The following is a 16131-nucleotide window of genomic DNA, read 5'->3' on the forward strand; positions in this document are numbered from 1 at the left end:
ATATTAAATTTAACTAACTCAATACCTGAGTCACTTTCTCCTACTTTAGAGTCTATCATTAGTTTTCTATAAACAAAAGATAACTTAAGCAAATGAAAGTTTTCTGTCTATATAATTGATTACATTGTAGATGATCAGTTTTAATACAATGTAATTTTTTTTCTCCTACTTGTTAGACAAAACAAAAAAATTGTATTTCTCAAAATATGCATTCTTTTGTGTTCCACAGTGACAATGATATAGATCATGAGTCCCCAACCTCCAGGATCTAATGACTAATGCTTTGAGGTGGAGATGATGTAATATTAATAGAACTAAAATATGCAATAAATGCAATGCACTTGAATCATCCCCAAAACATGCCCCCCAACCCTGCTCCATGGAAAAGTTGTCTTCCACAAAACTGGTCCCTGATGCCATAATGGTTGGAGTCTGCTGGGTATAGACTATTCTGGTTTAAATACATTCACTGAATGAAAAAATTGCCCATAATTGATCTGTGGCATTCTTTTATTAAGTGTTTTCTAAAGCTCAAGCACAGTATTTCAGAAGATTTGGGCATAAACAAAAACTTTACCTTGCTTTTACCTATCCTATTAAAAAAACAACTCCTTTTCAGTTTAATGAATTTAAAACTTTATTTATTTAAAAATATTACTGATTGTGGATGCCTAAATATCTGGCAACTCTGTTCGGTCAGTCAGAGAACAGTAAGGAATTAGGTAGAAAAGGCTTTGGCCTCATTAATTTCATTGCTGGAAGACACTTCTCATTGTGGTCAAGAAAGTCAAACCTGGATCATGTAGACATCTTTTCCTAGAAGCATAAATCAGAATCTGAAGCATCATTTGAGGAGTTAACAACACTAAAACACCAAATAAATAGCTTACCTACATGAGATCTTATGACTACATTTATGAGATTTGTGCAAATGCTTCCAAAATCTAAAGTTGTAAATTACTCATTGCTATAAAATAATAGAGAGGGAGAAAGTAATGCACTTAAATACTTAACATCAGCATCTATTTTACTTTTATCTTTTGACTTTTTTTTTTTATTATTATTATTTTTTTTTCCAGTGGGTTTTGTCATACATTGATATGAATCAGCCATGGATTTACACGTATTCCCAATCCCGATCCCCCCTCCCACCTCCCTCTCCACCCGATTCCTCTGGGTCTTCCCAGTGCACCAGGCCGGAGCACTTGTCTCGTGCATCCCACCTGGGCTGGTGATCTGTTTCACCATAGATAGTATACATGCTGTTCTTTTGAAATATCCCACCCTCACATTCTCCCACAAAGTTCAAAAGTCTGTTCTGTATTTCTGTGTCTCTTTTTCTGTTCTGCATATAGGGTTATCGTTATCACCTTTCTAAATTCCATATACATGTGTCAGTATGCTGTAATGTTCTTTATCTTTCTGGCTTACTTCACTCTGTATAAGGGGCTCCAGCTTCATCCATCTCATTAGGACTGGTTCAAATGAATTCTTTTTAATGGCTGAGTAATATTCCATGGTGTATGGATCTGTATCCTGATGACTGCTTTATTTTCTACAAAAGAAGATGTACTACATGTTTCCCATATAGAATAAATGTACAGAAACTAATATTTAGAAGCACTGTGTTAAATTTTAAATGAATATAAAAATTCAGATTAAGGTTTATAGAACATTTTTAATATCCATTCTCAGTTAAAAAACATGATATAATGTCTATAAATATATAATGTATATGTTGTTTTTGTTGTTCAGTTGCCCAGTCATGTCCCTTTCTTTGCAACCCCATGGACTGCAGCTCGCCAGGCCTCCCTGTCCCTCACCCTCTCCTGGAGTTTGCCCAAGTTCATATTCATTGTGTTCATGACTGTCCAGTCATCTCATCCTCTGACACCCTCTTCTTCTGCCCTCAGTCTTTCCTCGCATCAGGGACTTTTCCAATAAGTCGTCTGTTCACATCAGATGACCAAAATACTGGAGCTTCAGCTTCATATCAGTCCTGCCGGTGCATATTCAGGGTTGATCTCCCTTAAGATTGATGGGTTTGACCTCCTTGCTGTCCAAGGGGCTTTCAGGAGTCTTCTCCTACACCTTAGTTTGAAAGCATCAATTTTTTGGTGTTCTGCCTTCTTTACAGCTGAGCTCTCACAACCATATGTGACCACTGGGAAGACCATAGCCTTGACCCTTTGAACCTTTGTTGACAGAGTAATGTCTCTGTTTTTCAACACACTGTCTAGGTTTGTCATTGCTATCCTGCCAAGAAACAACTGTCTTCTGATTTTGTGGCTGCGGTCACTGTCCACAGTGATTTTGGAGCCCAAGAAGAGGAAATCTGTCATTATTTCTGCCTTTTCCCCTTCTATTTTCCATGTGATAATGGGGCCAGATGCCATGATCTTAGATTTTTAATATTCAGTTTTAAACTGGCTCTTTTACTCTTCTCCTCCACCCTCATCAAGAGGCTGTCTAGTTTCTCTTCGCTTTCTGCCATTAGTGTGGTATCATCCACATATCTGAGGTTGTTGATGTTTCTCCCACCTATCTTGATTCCAGGTAACTCATCCAGCCCGGCATTTCTCATGATGTGCTCAGCATGTAGGTTAAACAAACAGGGTGACGGCAGACAGCCCTGTCGTACTCCTTTCTTGATCTTGAACCAATCAGTTGTTCCATACAAGGTTCTAACTGTTATTTCTTGACCTACCTACAGGTTTCTCAGGTGACAAGTAAGATGGTCTGGTATTCCCATCTCTCTAAGAGTTTCCCACAGTTTGTCATGATCCACCCAGTCAAAGGCTTTAGCATAGTCAGTGAAACAGAGAGGGACGTTTTTCTGAAATTCCCTGCTTCTCTATAATCTAGCAAATGTTTGCTGAAGCCTAGTATGCAAGATTTTAAACATGAACTTACTAGCATGGCGATGAATGCAGTTGTCCAATGGTTAGCACATTCCTTGGTACTACCCTTCTTGGGGAGTGGGATGAGGATTGATCTTTTCCAGTCCTGTGGCCACTGTTGGGTCTTCAAGATTTGCTGAAATAATAAATGCAGAACCTTGATGTCATCATCCTTTAGGGATTTGAATAGTTCTGCTGGAATTTCTGGAGAAGGCAATGGCACCCCACTCCAGTACTCTTGCCTGGAAAATCCCATGGACGGAGGAGCCTGGTAGGCTGCAGTCCATTGGGGTCGCTAAGAGTCAGACATGACTGAATGACTTCACTTTCACTTTTCACTTTCATGCATTGGATAAGGAACTGGCAACCCACTCCAGTGTTCTTGCCTGGAGAATCCCAGGGACGGGGGAGCCTGGTGGGCTGCCGTCTGTGGGGTCGCACAGAATCGGACACGACTGAAGCGACTTAGCAGCAGCAGCAGCAGCAGCAGCTGGAATTTCATCACATCCACTAGGTTTATTTACAGCAGTGCTTCTTAAGGTCCACTTGACTTCTCATCAGAATGTCTGATTAAGCACACCATTGTAGTTATCTGGTTCATTAAGATCTTTTTTATACAGTTCTTCCATGTATTCTTTCCACCTCTTCTTGATCTCTTCAGCATCTACTAGGTCTCTACCATTTTTATCCTTTATTGTGTGGGCTTCAATGCTCCCTTGATGTTTCCAGTTTTCCTGAAGAGATTTCTAGTTTTTCCCCTTTTGTTGTTTTTATTAAGCATTGTTCATTGAAGAAGTCCTTCTTGGACTCTTCTAGCTATTTTTTGGAACTCTGCATTCAATTGTGTGTCTTAAATTTGTATATAATTTATAATAAATATATAATTGGTAGCAAACATTTGTTGTATCATTTATTCAGTAGATAATTATTTAGTGACAGTATATAAAGATTTAGCACATCTTTAGGCCAGTGGTTCTCCAAATGTTATCCAGAGATGTTTGCAGTTCCCAAACTATTTTGGAAATTTACAATGTCAAAATAACTTGATCATCTTTATCATCTCATTATATTCCAGTAAATTACTATGAAATTTATAAGTTGTCTTTCTGCCTACATACAAAAACATGAAGTAAAATTTACTGGTTTAATTTTTCAAAATTATTAAAAACAGGCACGTTTTAAAATTTTGTTTAAACATATTATCTTTGGAGTTTAATGTCTTACTACTTTAAAATTTTATTTGTAGTTGTTTTATGCCCTTCACAATTGGTTGGTGGCTAAACATACAGATTAGAAGACTTGACTTCTTCAATGCACAGCAGCACTAAGATGCTGAGAAAAGAAGGAACTGACCTGTTGGAATATTCTTTAATATAAAGATAATCCATTGTTTGTAATCAATCCTGAAGATATGACTCAATTTTAGATAAGGAAATAAACTGTGAGGAAAGTTACTTCTCAGCTTTAATTAATTAATAACTTAGTGTGTTGTGTATTATGGAAAAGAACATGTTTGAATAATGTATTGACACTTTAATTTCTGGATCATTTTGAGATAAATCTATTCAGTGCTTACATAAACATAAATTTAATACTTTAAATGTAAACATGATGAACCTACTTAACAATAAATTTGTTTGAAAACAGTTTTTCAAACAAAATAAAAAAGCCACTGCAGCATCTTACATGACAAATTACCATGCGTTGTCTGGAGAAGCACAGAGAATTAAATGTTGCCTTGCACAGAGGACGCTGCTGAATGCCTGTTGGATGAAAAGTCAATAAACAAAGTCATGACTCTTCTAGTTTCTAATGACATTGTAACTCATAGAATTTAACTCTACTGCAAATGCAAAGGGTGGGGTTAGAGCCAATCTGCAGATTTATACCTTTGTCTTATGAAGGAATAAGTCTGCAAACAAGGAAGGACTTGCTGCTTTGTTTCTACTCATTTAATATTAACACCAATTAATAAATTAAAAATATACATTTAATAAGAATTCTTTGAAATAAAGACAAATGAAACTTTTGAGTTTATAAAATCTTATAGGTTATCCTGGAACAACTGTGTTGATCTTTGTGTTGTTGATGCAAAATTAATCATGAGTAAAAACTGCTGGAAGTTTGGCATGAGTCAAGGTTTTGGTCCAAACTATACCAGGAGCCAATGTATTTCTTATATGAACATATAGAAAACAAAACAAAAAAGAAAACAGTAAAATAAGAGAAAGACAAATGGAGAAAGCTGGTTTTTTTTTACCAAAATAATGTTTGATGAATCATAAATATTATTACTAAATCTTGACCCATGAATACATATCTTTATATTCTGGGTGATAAAATAGGATATAAACATAATGAACTTTTGCAGCACACCAAAGCAGGTTGACTATCTTAAGGAAGGGTTTTTGTGTGATTATTTTGTTTGGAGATGTGCTAATGACTTGATCCATGAAAACCATTCCTCCTTTAAAGAACAGTGTCAAAAAATTATGGTTGCTGAAAGTTGCCTCTTTGGAAGACATCTTCTCAAAATGAACACTATGATCCTGTGACTTTAAGGGGAAAAACAAAACAAAACAAAACAGTACATGTTGCCAAAAATAAAATTTGCATTTTAGGACAAAACTGAAAATTGGGAAAATCTTGACCTGTTTAGTGACCTTGACAGCTTCCTAGTATAATGCTTAAAGATTTTTCTGATAAAATTGAGGTTGGAATTAGCAAATGCAATTTTTTTTCATATTGTATAATGATAAACTATTTCAGCCAAGTGGGTACTTTCATAATTCTGTCAATCAATAATTTCTGAAAGATCAATGCACAGAATTATACATTGCAACTAACTTTTAAGAACTACTATTACTACTTACTGAGTTTTACTGTGATTCAAAGAATACTGATAATTATCTGTAAGGTCTGTTAGTGACTCTTACCTTTTCTCATACATCCATATGAGTACAGATTCTCTGTACATACTCCAAACAAAGTAACGTGAAAGAGCAGATTGAACTGAAGCAGATGTGTGAAAACAGCTATTGTTTATTTAGCCTCACATTAAGATATTTGCAAAATGTAAAAAATGCTACCCCTCTTGACTTTGCAAGATATAGTATCTTTCATAAAAATTTATTTGTATTAGCAAGAGGTAGATTTATTGTTATTTTGAATGAAATAATAAATAGATTTCCTATTTATCTATTTATCTGGCCATGCCCCATGGCAGGTGGGATCTTACTTCCCCCACCAGGGATCAAACCCATGCAGGAACCCAGCCCCCCACCCCCCACCCCACACCCTACCCCTCCCCATCACAGTGGGAGCATGGGGTCTTAACCACCAGATCACAAAGGAATTCCCTAAATATGTCTTTTAAAAATGTCTATTTTAATTACTGTAAATACCTCTGTGTGTGCGTGTGTATAATCTGCAAAAACAGAAGCATTGTGAGCTCCTCAATATAACTTGAGAGTTGTAATCAATAGGCCTGAGATTAAAACAAAACGTAAGAACCATAGTTCCAGCCCATGGGATACATCAGTGAACACAACAGATGCCCTTCTCCTCATGGAACTAATTATGTTCTGCTGGGCTTATTATTTATCCTGTGTTTCAGAGCTCTGATTCTTTAGAGAGCATTTTGAAACTAAAGTAGTAAATTGGAAAAAGTAATTACAAATTCCATTTGTCATACTTCTTAACTTTTAAAAAACATTTAATTCCTATTTTTTGACCATTTCGAAATTATTTGCAGTTATATTTCCTGAATTACTACGTAAAATTCCTCCAACTACTATCACCATTCTTGCTAATATGGTAATAGTTTCAATTTGCCAGTTTATAAATTTTGTAGCATATCCTTCCCTATTTTTAAAAATATGTTTAAAAGCAAATTTTGTTTTTCCTATTCAACTAATTTATGGCATTTTATTTACAATTTTTTGTGTAAATATTAATGATGAATGTTCATTTACTTAAAGATTTTATGATAGCATTGCCAAATTAATTTGTGACAGGTTTTTAGCAAAAATTTGTATCAAAATTAATTCTATTGAGCATCATTATATTTATAATAATTATTTATCTGAAACACTGGTACATTTCCTTAACATTTTTTAAGTTTATGCTATTAATAAGCATTAATTTTGCCTCACATCACCATAAAGTATGGAATATTAGAAAGAATCTCAAAACCAAACAAAATCAGAAAAGTTTTGTATGTTCATTTCTTGAATTTATCTATATTATTAAGATTGTACTCAGTGAATTTCTCATTTCTTAACCCTGTACAGTTTTGTCTTGCATTTATGTATTTAAAATCAAATTAGCTAATTCATTACTTGTCTACTAAGATAAGAGTTCTGGATTCAAGATTTTTGCATTTCCTCTGAAAATAGATAGCACTTTTATTTGTTAATTAATTGAGAATCCTGTGTCCTTTCATGCTTTCAAAATGCTATACTCTGAAACTGTGTGGAGACAATCATTCTGAAAAGTTATGAATCATTCTAAAAAATGTGAGAATAGCTAAATTATATCAGAAGCAAGATTTTTTACAAGGTGAGTTTTTAAAATTCTCATCCAAGAAGTGTGGGTAGAACCAGTACGTATCTTCTAACTAGTATATATCACACATGTGAGTTCTTTGCAGATGTAAGTAAAGTCCCCAATCAGTTGATTTTGTTAATAAACAAAACATTATCCCAATGGGCATGGCTGATGAGGTGAACTCTTCAACAAAAAGTCTAGAGGTGAGAAAAATCTCTTTTAGTTTATCCTTGAAGAAATGAGTCATTGTGTATTCTACAACTTCAAGGGAATAAATCTACCCACACCACAGAAGTCTGCATGAGAACTTTAAATTTCAGATAAGATCCTGGTTGCAATCCTGGGAGACACATCGCAGAGGACTCAGCTAGGCTTGTCAGATCCCCTGATCTATCAAAATGTGGGAAAATAAATGTGAGTTATTTTAAGCCACTGACTTTAAGCTCTGCTGGAGAACATATGGGCTACCCACTCCAGTATCCTTGGGCTTCCCTGGTGCTCAGCTGGTAAAGAATTTGCCTGCAATGTGGGAGACCTGGGTTCGATCCCTGGGTTGGGAAGATCCCCTGGAGAAGGGAATGGCTACCCACTCCAGTATTCTGGCCTGGAGAATCCCATGGACAGAGGAGCCTGGCAGGCTATAGTGCATGAGGTTGCAAGGAGTTGGACATGACTTAGCAACTGAACAACAAAAAACAGCATCTAGGTTCATGAGGATATTAGTGTCTAGTTTATTTATCTAGTTTTGGTATATAAGATAATGCTGGCCTCATAGAATGAGTGAGAAAATAATTCATTCTACTTTTATTTTCTGTAAAACTATCATAGATAGTTATCATTTACTCTTTAATGTTTGGTTGAATTTGTAGGTAACCATATGGGCCTAGTACTTTCTTTCTTGGAAGGTTATTTATTATTGATTTAATTTCTTTAATACAAAAATCCCACTTAGATTATTTTTCCTTAAGCACATATGTTTAGTTTGGTTCTTTCAAGGAATTGGACCATTTCATTTGTTATCCAGTTTGTGGGCATAATCTTTTTTTTTTTTTTTTTTTTTTCCCTTGCATGCTCAGTTGTGTCCAACAGATGGATTCTTTACCACTGAGCCACCACATATGACAGAGTTATCAAAATATTGTTCTATTATCCTTTTGATGTTTGTGGCACCAGGCATGATGACTTCTTTTTTGTTTCTGATATCAATAGTTTGTGTCTCCTCTCTCTCTCTCTCTCTTTTTTAATTTGCCTGGGGATCCTATCCTCCCATCCTAAGTAGCTTCAGTCATGTCAGATTCTGTGTGACCCTATGGACAGCAGTCCACCAGACTCCTCTGTCCACAGGAGTCTCTAGGCAAGAATACTGGAGTGGGTTGCCATTTCCTTCTCCAATTGCCTGGGTAGAGTGCTATCAATTTTTTTAATCCTTTTTATGGAACTAATGGCACTTCTCTTTATTTTTTCTGTAGTGTTATCTTTAATATGTTGGTTTCTGCTTTAATATTTTTCATTTGCTTTGGGCCCAAATTCTAGTTTCCTGAAGTTTTATTAATAACTTAGTAATTTAAATCTTTTTTCAATGGCATGCATTCCATGTTATACATTGCCTCTAGGCAGTGTTTTCATTGGGTCCTGCACATTTTCATGAGTTGAATTTTCATTTTCACTAATTTAACATCTTTTAATATGTTTTGAGTTCTTTTTAGTCCATATGTTATCTAAGGAGTATGCTATTTAAACTCCAAGTATTGGGGGATTTTCCAACTATCTTTCTGTTATTTATAACTAGTTTAATTCTTTTGTGGTTTGGAAACTTTGTATAATTTCCCATTTTTCATTTTGTTTGGGTGTATTTGATGGCCTTGTCTGACCTTGAGAAGAATGTGTTATAATGTGCTATTGTTGGATAAAGTATTCTATAAATGTCAATTATATTTGTTGATTAATAGTGCTATTCAGTCAGTTGTATCCTTATTGCTTTTCTGACTGCTTGATCTGTCAACTGTTGTAAGAGGAGTACTGAAATTTCCAACTGTAAAAGTGGATTCATCTATTTCTCCTTGTAGTTCTATTGTTTTTTGCCTCATGTATTTTCTTTGACCTAAAATGTGCTTTCTCTGAATTTAATATAAGCCACTCCAGTTTCTTTTGATTAGTGTCAACATAGTATATCTTTGTCCATTTCTTTACTTTTAACTTGAGTCTTTCTATTTAAAGTGAATTTGTTATAGACAATATGTAGCAGGGTCTTATTTGTGTATTTGTTTTAACCTACTCTGATAATGTATGTCTGGTGTTATTTAGACCATTCTAATTTAAAATGATTTTTGACATAGCTGGATTAATATCTAGTGTGTTTTCAAAAATTGTGGTGAAATACACATTATTTAAAATTTAACATCTTAACCATTTTCAGTGTATAGTTTAGTAGTGATATATATATTCACACTGATGTGCAAACAATCTCTATCACTTTTTATTATTGCAAAACTGAAGCTTCCAATCCATTAAACTATAACTATCCATCGCCCCTCTCCCCAGGACCCTGGAAACCACAATTTTACTTTAATTATTTCTATGAAATTGACTACTCTAGATATCTCATGTAAGTAAAATCACATAATATTTATCTTTCTGTGACTGAGTTATTTTACTTAAGATTCATCCATGCTGCAGCATTTGTCAGAATTTTCTTCCTTTTGAAGGCGGAATAATACTCCATTGGGTTCCTTCTACTTCTTGGCTATTGTGAATAATGCTTCTATGACTATGGGTACACAAATATTTCTTTGAGATTCTGCTTTCAGTTCTTTTGCTTTTATACCAAAAGTGAAATTTCTGGATCATATGGTAACTCTTTTTGTAATATTTTGAAAAACTATCATACTGTTTTCCATGGTAGTTCACCATTTTGCATTCCCATCAATAGTACACAAGGATTCTATTTTTGTACATCTTCACTAATACTTGTTAATTTCCTGTTTTTTTTTTTTTTGATAGTAGTCATAGTGGGTGCAAGGTGGTATCTCATAGTTTTGATCATAGTATTTCCACAATGGTCAGTGATGATGAATACCTATTAACATATTTGGTGGCCATTTCTCCATCTTCATCTGACAAATATCTATTCAAGTCTTTTCCCATTTCTGAATCGATTTGTTTTTGTTGTTGTGTTTGTTTTAGAATTTCTCTATATGTTCTGCATATTGATTCTTTATCAAATATGTGGTTTAAAAATATTTCCTCCCATTCTGTGAGTTCCTATTTTACTTTGTTTACAGTGTCCTTTGATGCATAGATGTTTTTAATATTGATTTTCAGTTAGTTTATTTTTTCTTAGTTACCTGTTTCTTTAATGTCATATTCAAAAATTTATTGTGAAATCTAATGTCATGCAGCCTTTCCCTTATGTCTTCTTTTATATTGTTACACCTTATATTTATGTCTTTAATTCATTTTGAGTTCATTTTTGTATCGAGCATTAGGTAAGCATCCAACCTCATTCTTTTACATGTGTATATCTAGCTTTCCTGGCATTACTTGTTGGAGATTTTCAACTATGTTTCTGTTTTCATTTGTATTTGTTTTCTCCTCCTCTGTCTTTTACTCTCTTCTCTGGCTTAATTGAGTATTTCATAAAATATCCATCTTATGTTCTTCCTTAGTGTATCATATATACTTACTTAAAAAATTTGGTAGAAGTTGTCCTAGAATTTGTGTGTGTGTGTGTATATGTATGTGTGTGTATATATATATATATAAAACTAATAATAATGCACCTTCAAATAAGCTGTTTTTCTTCAACTGTAGTGTGGGTAACTAATGTTTCCCAGGACCTTGCTCCCTTACCTTTTGACATGACAATCATTCATTTTGCTTATCCATATGTTCTAATCAACTCATACATTGTTATTACAAGCAGTTGTCTTTTTGTTTCATAATAATTCAGAAGAACAGTTTTTTAACATTTCTTTAATGAATGATGTGCTGACCACAAATTCTTTCTGTCTTACTTTTTCATTAAGATTTATCATAGAGAATTGAACTGAGGGCTTTCCTCTGATGATATCTTCCTACCAATTCTCACTTTTCTTTTATAAACTATCATTTATATGATTTATTTAATTGTATAATTGCATAAAGAAGTAATGATGGATTTTGGAGTCTAAAAATTAATTTATCATGGGAAAAAAATCCCAGAATTTCAAGCTAAAAATATCCCTGGAGAATACCTGTAAAGAAATATTGCCCTTTTAATTTATTATATTATCTCAAATAAAGATTTTGGTACCGTGGGATTGTAGCAATGAAAATCCTGTACAGAATGAAATAAATGGAGAACAGGCTTTCTTCCTAGCCTTGGAAATGAACTGCTATTGTACCTGTTCTCAGATGTCTATATTTTAGTGTAATCATAAGGTAAAATAAAATGAAAAAAAAAAAAAAAAACCTTTTGCAGTGAATAAAATGTATATTTAAAGCACAAGATAAAGAAATGAAATTGGTTCAGAAGATAAAGATGTTGAATAAATTAATATACTTTCAGGGAAATAGAGTTACTATAAACTAAGTCCTTTAAAAAGGGGAAAGAATGCTAAATACACTCAAAATCTGGAAGGGAAGAGTGAATTCTATTCAACAATATGTGTAGAAGATGTAAATAAAGCTAAATAAGTCACCAGATGTTTTGTTCCTAATTTAAGATCAACCAAAACCAAAAGTCAATTAAAAAAATACAAAAATGAAGATAATTATGGAAGAAGAATTCAAATTTTAAAAGTTTGATAATGATAAGACAAAAACAGAAAATAAAAAAATGCTTTTAAGAAATAAGGAAGGCTAAAAAAGCATGGTTTAAGAAAAAATAATACTGTAGAATAATTAAAATGTTATCAGCTCAGATTTATACTGAAAAGGTGAGGGACAGAAATATAAACCACAGACAGCCATTCAAAACGTAAACGTGGGTAAACTAAGAGACAAAAACCAGAAGTTAATAACCCACAGGACTTCCCAGGTGGCTCAGTGGAGAAGAACCCACCTGCCAATATAGGAATGTGGATTCAATCCCTGGGTCAGAAAAATCCCCCGGAGAAGGAAATGGCAATACCTACTCTAGTATTCTTGCATGGGACACGGCTTAGTAACTTAACAACTGCAATAACTCACAAATCATGCTTATTGTCCTCAGTGAGTTGAAATTTCATACAACAAAATCCTCAGGATATGATTCTTCAATGGAAAGCAAAGAAAAGTAGAAAAGATACAATGATACTGGAAAGCCTGCTATATCTGCTTACCTAGAATTCTCTCACACTCTAAGACTTCCAAATAAAGCGTGGAATTGCGTAAGTCTATGGCGCATTTGGTTATCACATATTCCAGACAACCTGTTCATTAATCAGTGCAGAGTCTATGTGGTTTAACGTTTTAGACATACATTTGTGTTCAAGTTTAGTGCAGCTTTATTTGAATAAAGCAAAGAAAAAAATTTAAAGATATTTTAAAATTGTGCTTAAAATGATTTGTAAGAATGAGGAACATATGTTCATATAAAGGTGACAATTAATATGCCATTTCTAACTAAATTTGTTTTCTTTAGAGACACTTCACAAAATGATAAACATTTTTTTTTAAGAAAGGAAGTTATTTATAGCTAACTCTTTCCTTCCAGTGCATTCCACATTGGTCCTTGTAGTACAACCAGGTCCTATGTAGTGGACTGTTAATACTCCTGCATTAAATAGCTGTGATGCCAAAGAGTTAATGCCCCTCCAGAAGTGCTGACTTCTCCCAGTGTTCAGTGATTGCTCTGAAGATGTTTAGCTGAATGCGGTTGCAATTATAAACTAAATGATTCCTAAAGGAATAACTCCCATGACAAATGTGGGACAAATAACTATTCCCATATCCTTTCCCAAACACTTTATGAACCTCCCAACTTCAGTTTGATTTCTCTACTAGTTCACCCATGAGAGAATAAATAGCCTGACTAGACCATTTAATAGCCTTTCCTTACTGACTTTATTGCTAATGGGAGATGTGGGATGAGATATTTCAGAAAGAAATTGAAGACTTTTGATCCTATCATGACTGATTTCTGACTTCTTACTTGAATGATTCGTGAGGTTATTCTCTCTGCTTGAAATATGTAGTGGTTGTTCGAGAGATTAGAGTTTACATACTTTGAGTGACTAGGCGAGTCAAGTGGGGGTCCATGACAAGGCCCTTGGAATAAAAGCATCTTTATCTCCAAAAGTTTTTCCCATTAGAGCAAACCGCTGTTGTTCAGCTGCTAAGTCATGTCCGGTTCTTTGTGACCCCATGAACTACAGCATGCCAGCCTCCTTTATCCTCCTCTATCTCCTGGAGTTTACTCAGATTCATGTGCATTGAGTCAGAGATGCTACCTAACCATCTTATCCTTTGCTGCTCTCTTCTCCTCCTGTCCTCTATATTTCCCAGCATCAGTCTTTTCCAATGAGTCTGCTCTTTGCATCAGATGGCCAAAGTATTGGACCTTCAGCTTCAGCATCCATCCTTCCAGTGAATTGTCAGGGTTGATTTCTTTTTGGATTGACTGGTTTATTTTTCTTGCTATCCAAGGGACTCTCAAGAGTTTTCAGCACCACACTTCAAAAGCATTAATGATTTGGTGTTCAGTCTTCTTTATGATCAAACTCTCACATCTGTACATGACTACTGGAAAAACCATAGCTTTGACTATACAGACCTTTGCTGGCAAAGTGATGTTTCTGTTTTTTAATATGCTGTCTAGGTTTGTCAAAGTTTTTCTTCCAAGGAGCAAGCGTCTAGTAATGTCATGACTACAGTCACCAACCACAGTGATTGTGGAGCCCAAGAAAATAGAATTGGTCACTGTTTTCAGATTTTCCACATCTATTTGCTATGAAGTGATCACTCACCTAGAGCCAGACATCCTGGAATGTGAAGTCGGGTGGGACCAAGGAAGCATCGCTACGAACAAAGGTAGTGGAGATGATGGAATTCCAGTTGAGCTATTTCAAATCCTAATTATGGTTCTGTGAAAGTGCTGCACGCAATATGCAAGCAAATTTGGAAAACTCAGCAGTGGCCACAGGACTGGAAAAGGCCAGTTTTCATTCCAATCCCAAGGAAAGGCAATGCCAAAGAATGTTCAAACTACCGCACGACTGCACTCATCTCACACACTAGCAAAGTAATGCTCAAAATTCTCCAAGCCAGGCTTCAATAGTACATGAACTGTGAAGTTCCAGGTGTTCAAACTGGATTCTGCTTTTTCTAGGCAGAGGAACCAGAGATCAAATTCCCAGCATCTGTTGGATGATCGAAAAAGTAAGAGAGTTCCATAAAAACATCTACTTCTGCTTTATTGACTATGCCTAAGTCTTTGACTGTGTGGATCATAACAAACTGTAGAAAATTCTTAAAGAGATGGGAATACCAGATCACCTTACTTGCCTCCTGAGAAATCTGTATGCAGTTCAAGAAGCAACAGTTAGATCTGGACATTGAACAATAGACTGGTTCCAAATCAAGAAAAGAGTACATCAAGGCTGTATATTGTCACCCTGCTTATTTAACTTAGATGCAGAGTACATCATACAAAATGCCAGGCTGGATGAAGCCCAAGCTGTAATCAATATTACCAGGAGAAATATCAATAACCTCAGATATGCAGATGACACCAACCTTATGGCAAAAAGCAAAGAAGAGCTAAAGAGCCTCTTGATGAAAGTAAAAGAGGAGAGTGAAAAAGTTGGCTTAAAGCTCAACATTCACAAAACCAAGATCATGGCATCCGGTCCCACCACTCCATGGCAAATAGATGAGGAAACAATGGAAACAGTGAGAGACTTTATTTATTTTCCAAAATCACTGCAGATAGTGACTGCAGCCATGAAATTAAAAGATACTTGTTCCTTGGAAGAAAAGCTATGATCAACCTAAGTAGCATATTAAAAAGCAGAGACATTACTTTGCCAACAAAGGTCCATCTGGTCAAGGCTATGATTCTTCCAGTGGTCATGTATGGATGTGAGAGTTGGACTGTGAAGAAAGCTGAGCACTGAAGAATTGATGCTTTTGAACTGTGGTGTTGAGAAGACTCTTGAGAGTCCCTTGGACTGCAAGGAGATCCAACCAGTCCATCCTAAAGGAGACAAGTCCTGGGTGTTCATTGGAAGGAGTGAGGCTTAAGCTAAGCTCCAATACTCTGGCCACCTGATGTGAAGAACTGACTCATTGGAAAAGACCCTGATGCTGGGAAAGATTGAAGGTGGGAGGAGAATGGGATGACAGAGGATGAGATGGTTGGATGGCATCACTGACTCAATGGACATGAGTTTTAGTAAGCTCAGGGAGTTGGTAATGGACAGAGAAACCTGGTGTGCTGCAGTCCATGGGGTCACAAAGAGTCAGACACAACTGAGCAACTGAACTGAACTGAACTGAACTGATGGGACCAGATGTCGTGATCTTGGTTTTTTGAATGTTGAGTTTTAAGCCAGCATTTCCACTCTCCTCTATCATCTTCATCAGAAGGCTCTTCAATGTCTCTTCATTCTCTGTCATTAGAGTGGTATCATCTGCATATCTGAGGTTGTTGATATTAGTTCTGGCAAACTTGATTCCAGATTGGAATATTGCATGATACTCTGCATAGAAGTTAAATAAGCAG

The sequence above is a fragment of the Dama dama genome, chromosome 14 (genome assembly GCF_033118175.1).
Source record: "Dama dama isolate Ldn47 chromosome 14, ASM3311817v1, whole genome shotgun sequence".
NCBI classification, from domain to species: domain Eukaryota; kingdom Metazoa; phylum Chordata; class Mammalia; order Artiodactyla; family Cervidae; genus Dama; species Dama dama.